The sequence below is a fragment of the Vidua macroura genome, chromosome 9 (assembly GCF_024509145.1).
Source record: "Vidua macroura isolate BioBank_ID:100142 chromosome 9, ASM2450914v1, whole genome shotgun sequence".
NCBI lineage: Eukaryota > Metazoa > Chordata > Aves > Passeriformes > Viduidae > Vidua > Vidua macroura.
Window position 1 is genome coordinate 16,727,497 of NC_071579.1, and position 12,581 is coordinate 16,740,077.

The window sequence follows — 12,581 nt, forward strand, 5'->3', positions numbered from 1 at the left end:
TACTCTATGAATTACCTGCACAATCTAACTAAAAATACACTTCCAAAGCTTTATCTGAGTCCCTTTCCACACACTTTGTTGGAACCCAGAGCCAAGGCCTGTGAAACTGGGACAAATTGTAAAACTGAACTTGACTGTTCTTTTAAGTTTCCTCACTCATTCTTTTGTCTGAGAAACTACTACTCAGGCTGCATTCCAGGATACTGAAATAACTATTTTACAGTTATTTTAAATACTTAGATTTTTGTTAGTAGGAAAATTAGTGCTAGAATTTCAACCAGAGCCTGGTTGAAAGCTTATTAAAGTCTTTGCAGTTATTTCAATGAGCTTATAATGAGACACTTTATGTTCGTATGAGCTTCACACTAAAACCAGTAGTGGTATAATACAAGATCTGCCTGCAAATCCCAAACCTGACAGCATTTCCTGAATGAGATAATGGCACATGAACTGCCGTTCAAAATAATTCACCTGAGAGTTTAAGTGGGATGTGATATGGAAATACTGGATGGAAAAGAGAGGCAAAAGTTTTAATATAGCTTTTGATCATTGCACTGAAGATACTTTTTTAGTGATGAGTGGTAATGGATATAGGTCAAAGTGAGGAGCTGAGATGTTCCTCTTCCTTTGGCATAAAAAGGTATTGGCAGGGAGGTTGGAAAGGAAAAAGTTACTGGGTAACAGTGCTGTCATTATAATAACCCTAGGTTGTACCTTTGTCTTGTCTTTTTTGTTAACAAACCATGCCATATACCGATTCTGTACAACCACAAAATTTAACAAATAATTTTTCACAATTGCATATTAACTCAGACTGTGTAGAACTATCACAATTTCATGTAGTTCCCCCCCTCCTTCTTTTCAGGATTCAATGACAAAGATGTCTCCTTTTATGCCCTGAAGATATACACTTATCCATACACTAAAATATAGTCTAAAAAAGCTTTTGTAGTTTTTTTAAAGCTTTATCCCTCATGTTAGAAAACTCAGGTATATTCATAATTAATTGTCTTGATCAAAACCAAACTCCTTACAATTAAGAAACAAACAGAACGTATGGCATATCAAACAGACTTTCTGCTGCTGTGATCTTACCTAAACACAAAATAAGATCCACAGTACTTCCACATTAATCGTGGTAAAATGGTTTTTTTGCTTTCTTTACTTCTTCTTTAAAAGCGATTGCTGTGTCTTCCCATACACAAATCTCTGGCACTTTACAAACAATAATAAAGCTTTTTGTAATTATATCAAGCATAAGGACAGGAAGGTCTGTATGTCCATGGAACGATGAGAGAAATCAGAATTGCTGATGTAGCAATTGCTTACCAGGCAGAAGAGTAGGAAATTGCAGGGAAGACAAGGCAGTTTGAAATCCTGCCTGGCAATGATTTTGACGACCGAGAGACACTGTTCATTTTTCAAGTGCTGCTAAAACATATGGAACTTGCTTCTTAAGGCAGAGGGTTTTGGTGAAGATGTCTTCACTTGGATCTTTGTCCTGGGTTCCATCTGGCCAGATGACTTTGAAGTACGGAAGTGGTGGGGGTTGGCTAGCAAAGCCTTTTCTTTTTGGGGAGGGTGTTGAAATGGGTGTTTAAATGGTTGCCTCCCTTTGTCTGAGGGAGGTGACTTCCCTGTGTTGTGCCACCTGTGTCCCTCACTGGACATAGAAAACTCACAACTTTGGAGATGGAGTGTGCCTGAAAGGATTCTTGTCACTAATTCTCCACATTGACATTGTTCTGGTCTCTAATATGTGCTGCAGCCATCGGTGTGAGCCTGATGCTAGTCACAGAGGTGGATTTGGGAAGTGGGGTGACACACCTTGAAGGAGACAGAACGTGACACTCTCAGGCCTAGTGCAGTTTCCCTCTTGTCACTAGCGCTCTGCCAGCATAGCAGTCGTGGCAAAGGTCCGGCACGTGGCCCATAGTTGTAGGAGCTGGATTCATTTGTGCTGTGGCCTCTGCAGGGGGATGTTAAGGCTACCAGTGTGACACTTGAAACAAGGATCTTAAAATTACTATTTCTGTCTTCTCCCTGTGTATCATTTTGGCACTAATGTGAACTGAATCATCAGTTAAGCAGAGCTATGATAATTTATACCTATTAGATCTAGGTCCTTTTCCATCATCTATTGAAGGCCAGTTTATTGCCACTGCTTTCTTCCTCTCACACTAAATTATAATTAACAGATTCAGGAAGCAACCTGTTATGGTTTCATTGCTCATAGCATATTTTCATATATTAATGCTTCCTGTGTGTGATGCAAATGGCAACTCTCCAAGGCAATGCATTGTTTTTAAGAATGTCAGTGTTATAATGTATGGTGATATTTTCCTACACTAATCTGCTTTCTTGTGATCTTTGAATTCTGTGAGACTTGAGCTCAGTAACTCAGATGTGAGAAGAGAGATGGCAGATTCTCCTGAAGGGGAACACAGATGTAGGCTTAGCTATTGTCTTTTTAATGGAGAATGAATTAGAATACCACCTGATGAAATAAAATAAGCATAAGGGCTAAGGTTAATTAATGACTATCGATAATTAATCCAGGATTTGTAATTGATAATGTTTACTGTGGTGGTACCTGTGGAACAGCTAAGAATGGAGCCTGGTGTGCCAGGCAGGCAGTGCTGCCCCAGCAGCAGCTCCCCTCTGAGCAGTGGCAGATGACAGGAACACTCCACAGTGGTGAGACTGAGAACAGGAGACGACTGTGGGAAGCTGGGAAGGGGCTGCTGTCCTGACAAAAGCTGGTTTGTAATTGCAAGCACAGGCCTAGCCAAGGGGAGCAGGTCTGAGCAACAGACACGGAAATTTTCGTACCACTGCCTATGGACAGAAGCTGAGCAGTGAGAAAACAGTGGCAGTTGTCTTTATTAGGTAATTGAGCAATCTTCTCGAGATGTCAAACACACAACAGTAGGACAGTTCTGAAGGCCATCCACAGTGCCAAGCAGTGATGTTTCCCTAGGCACGCTGTCTAAACACCCTTCTGTTGCAAAATACTTTATTTCAGGACTAACCTTATCTTGGGATCACTGTTAAGAGAGACATAAGTTTAATGGTTAATGGTTTTAATTTTACCTATATGCTCTTACTGCTCTCTTATTATTTTAATGGTAATTTTAACAGTTTAATTCATATTGACAAAGATGACTAGCAGAGACTAGCTAGCAAATTATGGCAGAGACTAAATTTATAAATAAAATTTTTTTTTTGTTCTGTCTGAAAAATAGACGAGACTATCCTCTTTAATTAACATTGACAACTGTATCTCAAAAAGGCCTGTGAAACAAGCCAGCAAAACATGAATCAACAACTCAAGTAGCAAAAAAATATTAGGAAAAGTCACCTTCCCCCTTTTTGTTTTTACAATGTTGAAATAAATCAAACTGCTCCAAATAATGATTTTATTAGTTCTTCTTATATTTCAGTTGAAATAATGTTGATTACTGTTTGTTGAAACAACCAGTACATTGAGTTCCTAAATTTGTGGATATTAGTGAAATCAGCATTATTTCATTGTAAGAAAGCTAAGAAACCAGAAGCATCTCTGAAGAGTGTAAAGAAAAACTCTGATCAATGAAACACAGATATCTTTCATATCTTGTTTCTGTGTGCTTGTTTTTGTAGTTACAAGGGTCTAAAGGCAAAGACAAGACAAACTTTATACATACAGATAAGGGTTTTTATTAGTACAACCATCTCACCTTAAAAAAAATCCCATCACTATATCTGAGCTACTCAAAAACTGTACTTTTTCAGACTGTAGTAGTGTATTTCATAAAAGATGTTACTTTTTCCTATAGAGACCATTTTTGTCTGAAATTCAGACATCAAGAATCATTCCAATTTTGAAAATGTTATGGAAGACATCATTTTCTACCAAGGGCTATGGTATAAAGATGAGATTAAAATAGTAAATGGAGAAGGAAAATTAATGGGCTAGATATGATTTATCCATTACAAGATAGCATTTTGTAAACTATACAGCCTTAAATTGTTCTATAACTCAAAATTATATAGCTTAATATTTTATCTGTTGTTGTTTTGTTTGCTGTACACAGGATAACCAGAATATATGTCAACTAAATACGGAATTTTCAAGGAATGATGCATATAGTGGCTATATTTCCATGGTGAAGCTTTTTGCATAGAGTTAATGAAGTGCTTGGGGTCCTAGGGAATTAAAGGTGCTATATAAATGTACGAAATTATCATTAAAAAGTTTTTCCCTCCAGGCATTTGGGATTTTGCTATGTGTTACAAGGAGGCATTTGCAGTCTTCTTTCATTCAAAATGCTTCAGCTTAAACATTTTCCAACTCTCCCTCTGCAGCTTCAGCTACAAAAACGTTTATATGAAGAAACAGTTTCTAAATTGGTTCCAGTTAATCATACTTCGCTGCTAACTTGAAAGAACCTGCCTTGGTTTAAGCTTTTTATAGCCATGTTGAAGATCAGGAGGAAGTAGGAGCATCATTCTCTCAAGAGATTTTCAAATGCTGTTTTAACCATTATTGGGCCTTGTCTGCATTGATGGAGAAATAATACAGGACACAGCCAGAATTCCTGCAAACTGAAAGTCAGCTCTGCAGTATCTGGCTTGACTTTCAAGGATCCTATTGTGTGGTTCTTTACTGGCCATACATGTTCTTTTACTGACATTAGAATGCTTCACTGGTCCTAAAGTTTCTATTTTGTGCAGACATACAATCCCAATTTTGTGTCATTTTGTGTCTATTTCTCAAGTCTTCTTAATCTATCATGCAATCTTTAAGATAATCTACTTTTCACATACTATAAATGGCAACAGAAATGGAAATAAAAATCAAAAAAGACTTCTGACACTACTGGACATAATCTTTTACCACAGTGCCATTTTCATTAAATATTGCATTTATGTTCTTTATTCATTCACACCAAATGTGGATTTTTTTGTGAATTATAAGTATTTTTAAGAATCTACTAGAGCCTCTTAGATCAAGAATTAAATTGAGAGATTAAAAAATTGCTAGATGTCTTTAAACTATTAATAAATTGGACTTGGCAGCATTAGAACTGAAGTTCAGGTTTTCTTATGCTAAGCATTTTACTTGTTCACAAATAGATGTGAAATGTAATAAAACACTGCATCTTCTGTAAGTTAATACTTTTATGGAATTTTATTATTTCCTTCAGTTATTAATTGCAGAATTGAAGCAAGAATTGCTGTTCCTTAAATCTTACCTTCTATGGGACAAGATATATTTAAATTAAGTAAGTGTGATGACCTTAAAATGATTGCATGCAATAAAAAATATGATTTTCAGCAAGAAGCATGGGGTAATATTAATATTTGCTTTTTCACAGTTTTATTGTTTGTATTTTGGTTAGCATGGAGCACATATGATGTAAGAATCTCAGAAGGAATCTGTGGATTGCACAAAATGATAATGTTCCTTTTGTTTAAGAGCAGTGGAAAAACTGTCCTTACAAGCTCCAAAATAATTAGAACTCGATTTTATAAATGTATATTTTCAGAAAACAAGCTTAATTCTCAGAAGAATAATATCAGCACTCATTAGGGGACTGAATGCTTTGGGGTACTGTTAATGAAATTCATAGCCTTTTGCCTGTGGGCTATCAGTTTGAATTCAGTCTGACTCAGTGGAGATTGAAAATTGGCCTATTTAATGGCCTTTTAGTCATCTCTAATGAGTTGAGTTTGGTGGGTCTCAGTCCCGCAACATAAACCACTCACACTGCCTTATCCTGACTGGCAAGCTCCAGAGAAACCCCTGAATTCCATTAAATTTTGGGGAAAATTAGCCTCTGGTACCATGGAGAAAAAGCAAAGAAAAGCAAAAGCTGTGATAGATGATGGTTACATGTGCACTAACACACACATTATTTTTAAATGTGGAATTTATAGTGATGTATGAAGTTTATAAATTAGCAAATTAGCTGAGCACGTGACATATGTTGCCACACAGCTATACTGATTGTAACATGACAAAGACTCCCAAAGGGGATATCTACACCTGTGCATAAGATCATGACAACACATTAAATGTTTAAATGCCTCTGGGATTCGCTTTTGTCAGAAAAAAATAGGATCAGAACAGCTATCTAGGTATCTGGATAGTAACTGCAGCTACAGAAAATTATGCTGAAAACAATTATTACCTAGTGTGCCTCCATTACTTCACAGCAGTCAAATGCTTCTATATTTCATTATAGATATTTAACTTAATATTAAAAACCATATTAATACCATTTCCAGAATCCTGTAGAGAATATATGCCAGTTTTATTTATCTGCATCACAATAGAACTGTTCCTAATGTCTAATTGAAATTTCTCAGTACAATTTAAAGCTGTTATGTTTAGCCTTGTCTGCAGTAGACTCAGTGAACAATGGATTTTTCTGCCCATGGTCTTTTATTCTCTAGACTAAAAAATCTCACACATTCCTATTTTCAATTAGGGTCACATCTTTTAAAATGGTGACTCCCCCCCCTCCCTTGTACTGTCTTCTACTGGAAGTTTTTGAAAGAAATTTTTCTTGAAATGCAGAGGCCAAATCTGAACACACAGATGAGGCTTCACCAGTATTAAAGACGAGGAATTCTTCCTATGTCCTAGATATGACAGTTCTGTTTACGCATCTCTCTGTACTGCAGCTTTTTTCACAACGGTGTGACATTGTTGATGCATGTTCAGTTTGTGATTTACTCTGATCCCCAGCCCCTTTTCTGTAAACCTGGTGTTTATTCATCTGTTCCCAGTCTTGCAATTGTGCAATTGTTATTTCCCTGCTTAAATGTTGAAGTTGGCACTCGTATTTATTCAATTGCCTCATATTTCCGCAATTATTTTTCAGGAAGGTTTTGAATTCTTGTCCTGTAACACGCTTCCAGCTCTGCCAGTTTGGCATTGTTGGCAAATCCAATCCATGTAAACTGTATTCTGTCACATATATAATTAGACTTGGGACCACAGTCATGACATACCCACCTCCAGGAACCGTATTTTCTGTCCTGCTGTTTGTCACAGTGAAACGTTGCTGATGTAATTTTGCACCACTGCGGTAATTTCATTATGTTATGTCTTTTGCTTGCTCAATTAAGACTTCTCTGAGATGGTGTCAAAAACCTGACTTAAGCCATAACCAACCGAGCGCTTCTCACATCCAAGGCCTGTTACTCTGTCACAGCTTGGGATGGGTTTGGCTCGATGTGATTTCTTCGACAAATCTATGTTGGCTGTAACTTATCACTTCATTAGCAAGCATGTACTTAAAGATGTATGAGTATTTGCTTCAGTACTTTTCTGGGAATAGAGGCTGGAATGATTGACAGTGCTTGGCTCTACCTATTTCCCCCTTTTGAATTACATGTGCCGTGTTTTTCCTCTTCCTCTCTCCTGACATCTGTTGTGTCCCTGAGCACGCTGACCACCGCTCGCACCTCTAACGTTGCCTTTATCAGCTTCTCACTCGAGTGTGAAATTCCCCGGGCCCAGCAAGTCTGAAGGGAAAAAATGAACTCATCTAAGCAGTCTCTACACACTTAGCATTCTCCCGTGACTCCGGGAGAATTCCCTCTGTGAGCCGGGGTTCGCTTCGGCAGCATTAGTCTGAGGAGAGAATGGCACCGAACGTCTTTTTGTCGCCTCGTGGCTTCCCGCCCCCCGGGCAGTGTCCGCTGTGCTCAGGTTCCCCGCGCCCCCGGCACCGTCCGCAGCAGCCGGAGCCTGAGGCGGCCTCTGCTCTCCGCTGCCTCGGGAGCGCCCCGGCGCAGATCCTGCCGCACCTCACCCGCTTTCCCAGGCCTGTGGGAAGGGCAGCCCGCAGGCCGGGCGGCGGCCGCGCCGACAGCCGGCGCTGTGCGCCCGGCGCGTTTGGGGAGCAGCCCGCGGGGACACTCCCTCCGAACCCGGGGGGGGACATTCCCTCCGAGCCGGGGGGAGACAGCCAGACACACTCCCTCCGGGCCCGGGGGGGGGACGGGGACACTCCCTCCGGGCGCGCGGGACCGCGCACGGGAGCGGGAAAGGCGCGCGCGTGCCGCGGCGCGGAGGGGGCGCGCGCTCCCTGCGGAGGAAGGGGGGGTGGGGGGGGGGGATGCCGCGCGCGTGCGCCCTTGGCCCACCGCGGGGCGCGTGCGCGCGTGTGTGCGTGTGCGTGCAGCCGCGCGCGGAGCGGCGGGGCGGTCGGGAGGCTTGCGCGATGACATCACGACGGCGCGCGCAGGACGTAACCCCGGCGTGACGCACAGTCCGGCGAGCCCGTGAGTTTCCCGTTACGATTTAGTTTTTTGTATCGCGCCCCCGCCGCCCCCGCCCGGCCGCGGAGTGAAGGGGGAGAGCGGGAGGCGCAGGGCCCCGCGAGCCGGGGGGCGCGCGCCGGGGCCGAGCGGAGCGGAGCCGAGCCGGGCCGGGCCGGGCCGGCCGCCCGCCCTAGCGGCGGCTGGCGGAGCGGGCGGCTCTGCCCCATCCTGCCGCATCGGGAACATGGCGGCCGCCTCCGACCTGGTGCGGCACCGCGGCTCGGCCGCGGCCACCCGCGCCGCGGTAAGTGGCGGGGCCGGGGCGGCGGCGGCGTGGCGGAGGCCGAGCGGCCGCGGCAGGCGCTGCCCTCACCGGCCCTTCCTTCTCCACTCCGCCTTGTCGCCTCTCTCGGTCCCCACAAGCGCCTCTCGCCACCTCCCCGAGCCGACGAGCGGCGTTCCCGGTGCCCCGGCCGGGCGGGACACAAAGGGCTGTGTCGAGGAGGGTTTTGTTCGGTCACATGAAGCGGCGCAGCCAGTGAGCGCGGAGCGGGGAGGGGGAGCGGGGCCGCCGCCATTGCCAGGCGCGGAGGAGCCGGGCAATCCGGGGCCGCCGCTCGAGGCCTGGGGCCGGGCCGGCGGGAGCCAGGTAATGCCCCGCGGGCGGGGGCGGCCGGGCGGGACAGTGCCGTCGCTCGAGGCCGGCCGGGGTCACCCTGGGGGTCCTGCAGGCGTCCGTGCCCTGCCGCCGCCCGCCCCGGCGGGTCCCGCGAGGCCGCCTGTGCTTCGCCGCGCGTCTCCCTGGTGCGGGTCCCGCCCGCGCTGCCCCCCTTTGCTGGCGGCCGGCCCGGGAAAGGTTGTGCTGCCGTCCTGGGACAGGGGGAGCGTGCGCTCCTCACCCTCCCCTTCGCTCCCTTCCTTCTTGGCGTGAAGCGGACAGGCTCTGAAACGCCTGGTGTGGGTACAAAGGGCTGGCGAGTCCCGGGCCCGCCGCGGCTGGCCGGTGTGCCCTCCGGGAGCGGTGGTTCACAACAGCGAGGGAAAAGTTACCCGTTCAGGTACCAAAGTCGTGTGTTCGGGCTTCGGGATCCGGTGGTTTCTCTGACAAAGTTTGTGTTACCAGCTTGCAGTGATGAGCATCATCTTGACAAATGAAACGCGTGTGATATGTAGAAAGTTTTTTTTCTTCTTATGGCTTCTGTGTAACCTTCAGCCTATTGGCAATACCTGTGTCGTGGTGGTGTGGTCTGTAAACTGACAAATCAAGTGGTCATGAAAAACAAGTATTTTACATCAAAATAGGTTTCCAACGGTGCTGTACAGCTCTAGCCCTTTAAGCAAAACCTCATTTGTGGTGATATTCTGATTCCTGCCTCCCCTTCCAGCTCATAATTTAATTATGAAGATTATGTCATGGAACTTTGCTTTTAAACGCATATGAAGAATGAATGTGCACCAGATTTTAGAGTGAGAAGTCATTTCATGTTGTATAGAGTAATGAATTAACACATTAATTAATTGCCAGGGTTTTTAATACAAGTTGCAACATAATTTTTGATTCAAATTATGAAACAAATTTTAAAGAGAAGATTCTTCACAGTGGAGAGCAAAGTGCTTAAGAGTTTTGGTAACTTAATGTGAATCTTCCGTATAGAATTCTTTACTACTTGACTTGTGCAATGTTGGTGATTCGAGGACAGAAAGAATGGACTGACTAGACAATGCAGGATAAATCTGGGGAAGCTTTTAGTGGGTCACTTAGGTGCAGAGAAAATGCAGCAATTTTCTTATTGGAGAGGAGTTTGAGCAGGGTGCATGAAAGAGCAGTGCAGTGTGACAATCCTGTTACACTGACTTAGAGTCATAGCTGATGTTGCAAACCTGTATAATGTAACTGCAGAGGGATATGGTGCAGAGTTATACAATAATTACAGTGAGAATTGAAATTAATAATCTTCAGAATATCTTCTTAGAGTAGTTTCTTCTGATGTCTAGTATTCATTCCAACAGATCTCATTTTTACTGAAAAGACCTACCCAAGGAAGAGAAATTTGTAGAGGGAAACACCCATAATGCCACCAAAGAGATTTGACTTGGTTTTTTTATACATTTTTTTCTTGTGTTCAGTCTGCATGATTTTTTTTTTTTAATTAAAAAAGCCCTGGGCAAATATCACTGTAAAACAAACAAAAAAAAACCAAATCAGCCAAACAACCAAGAGTGTACTACTCAGACTTTTTTTTTTTGAAGTTTCATGGAATCCAGTGTCTGATTTGTGCTTAGTAGCACTAGGAGGAGTATGCCTAGGAAAGTATGCAAGTTCTTAATGCAGAAAGGTAGTTGAACTCTCAACAGGTGACCTGGCTGGTAGGAGAAGGCAGCACTGACCACTTGGAGTATCTTTGTGAGGCTATTTAATGCAGAAAAAGATTGATTGAAATAGGAGCATCAGCAGCTGAATAAACAGGATATTAAACAAGAATGGCAATGCCTTTGACTTGAACTGAATTTCATATGGACACTGAAGTCAAGGGTTGTTAGTGGACTTTCTTGAGCAATCGTTTGTGCTTAAGCTTACAAGTATTAGCACAGCCTACTAGTGTGTATACTTTTTTAATTAAAGCCTTCTCAAGTCATTTATGGAGAAAATGGAACTAAAAACCAAAATTCTTGATAGTAATAAAGTACACACAAGCTCACACACAGTTACTAGTTTCAAAGCCTTTCAGGTTTTTAAAAGCTCTGAGAACTTAAAACTGGAGAAAATACAGAATAGTTATGTCACTTGCTCTGCAGCTTCACCTGAGGGTGGTTTGAATTAAAGGTTTTTGAACAGCTGCTGATTCACTGTGTCATTAACAACATCCTCATGTTTTTACATTTTCAAGCAACTTTTTATCTTTAGCAAAGTTCAAGTGACGTGGCTATCAGAGGGGCTGCCTTAAGATACTTGTTTTATTCCCTTTATTCTTTTAGTACCAAATGTATTGCTCCAAAGGTAGTTACTACAAGCCATATTCAATTTGTTTACTTTGTGCTCTGGGTTGCAGAGCATTTTATATTATGTATCCAGAGATTGGGAAAATGACAATAAAATTAAACAATGTTGCACTCATTTAAATTGATTTTGAGACTGGGTGAACTTGGCATAACCTCCAGAACTGGGTTTGTTCAGATGAAAATAATGTCCACCCTACTTCAAAGTGTAAAGGAATCCCTGGTGAAATAAACCGAACCAGTTTGTCTTCTCTGAAAATATATTCATTGGTCTTCTCGGGCACTCTGCCTATAAGCCAAATCTATAATCTGATTTTTGTTAATTAACGTTTTTCCTCGCTGCATTTTTTTACCAATGTAGATGTAAATTTCATATTGGTACTGCATAAAGAGCTTAAGTTACCTGTGGAAATTGTGGTTGTTGGTCACTCTGGCTGATATACATAAAGATACTGTCAGAATGAGTTAAGGGTTTTCATAAGTTTGTAGCATCATGAAAAAATATCCTTTTTATGCCTAATTAACAAAAAATACCCAAAAAACCCAGACAGAAAGCTGACACAAACGTTAATGCCTGTATACATTGTGCCCCTTAGATCAATTAATAGGAACCTTTTATGCAAGCAGTGATAGTGGCCCACGTTGTTCACAGAATTGTAGAAAAGCTCTTTGATGTGAAATGGCCACATAAAACCAGATGCAAATACTGTGCACCTCTATAGTGCTGTAGTCCTATGGGATGTAATTTGATGCTCAAATCCCAGCTTACTATCAAGAAATACCATGTAATGAGTTTGTATAAACTTCTAATATGTGGTGTTTTCAAGATTTGAAAAAGCTTTATAGGCTCTGTTACTTACCTAGTCTGCAGTTCAGTGCTGTGTAGTGAATATTTCATCCTGGTACAAAGTCTACCCAGAATCGATAGGATTTACCCATAGTGGTTGAGGAGAAGGAGAACGAGCTTTTTAAGACTTTCATAATTAAATATATTATGAAATAATTTCATGTAAAACAATTTTTTTAAATCCAGTTGTGCTGCCTTCCTGTCACTAATGAACTGTACACAACAGCTCCTAGGTTGACAAAATGTTGCAGCCATGCCCTTACATTGCCAGTGAGGTTAAATGGGGGAAGACAGTGGCTTAACAGTGTGTATGTGTGTTCTGGTTACACTAAATGTTACCTGACATAACAGTTCTGAGCAAATTTGGGATTACAGAGAACTCTTGCTCCAGCAGAAGTAACTGTAATGCTCTTGGTATGGGAACTGATGGTTCCTATTAAATCCAGATACTGGAAATGGAATTCTCTAGCTGATGTTT

The 12,581-nt window shown here is 42.5% G+C and overlaps 1 protein-coding gene across 2 annotated transcripts in view; it reads left to right on the forward strand.

Moving 5' to 3' along the window:
* The first annotated feature begins 8,214 nt into the window (after positions 1–8,214).
* Positions 8,215–12,581, forward strand: part of ZNF644 (zinc finger protein 644) — a 51,529-nt gene continuing 47,162 nt past the window's right edge. For both annotated transcript variants that reach the window (XM_053985736.1, XM_053985735.1), the window contains exon 1: positions 8,215–8,280. The gene's annotated coding sequence lies outside the window, so the exon portion shown is untranslated. The remainder of the gene's footprint in view (positions 8,281–12,581) is intronic.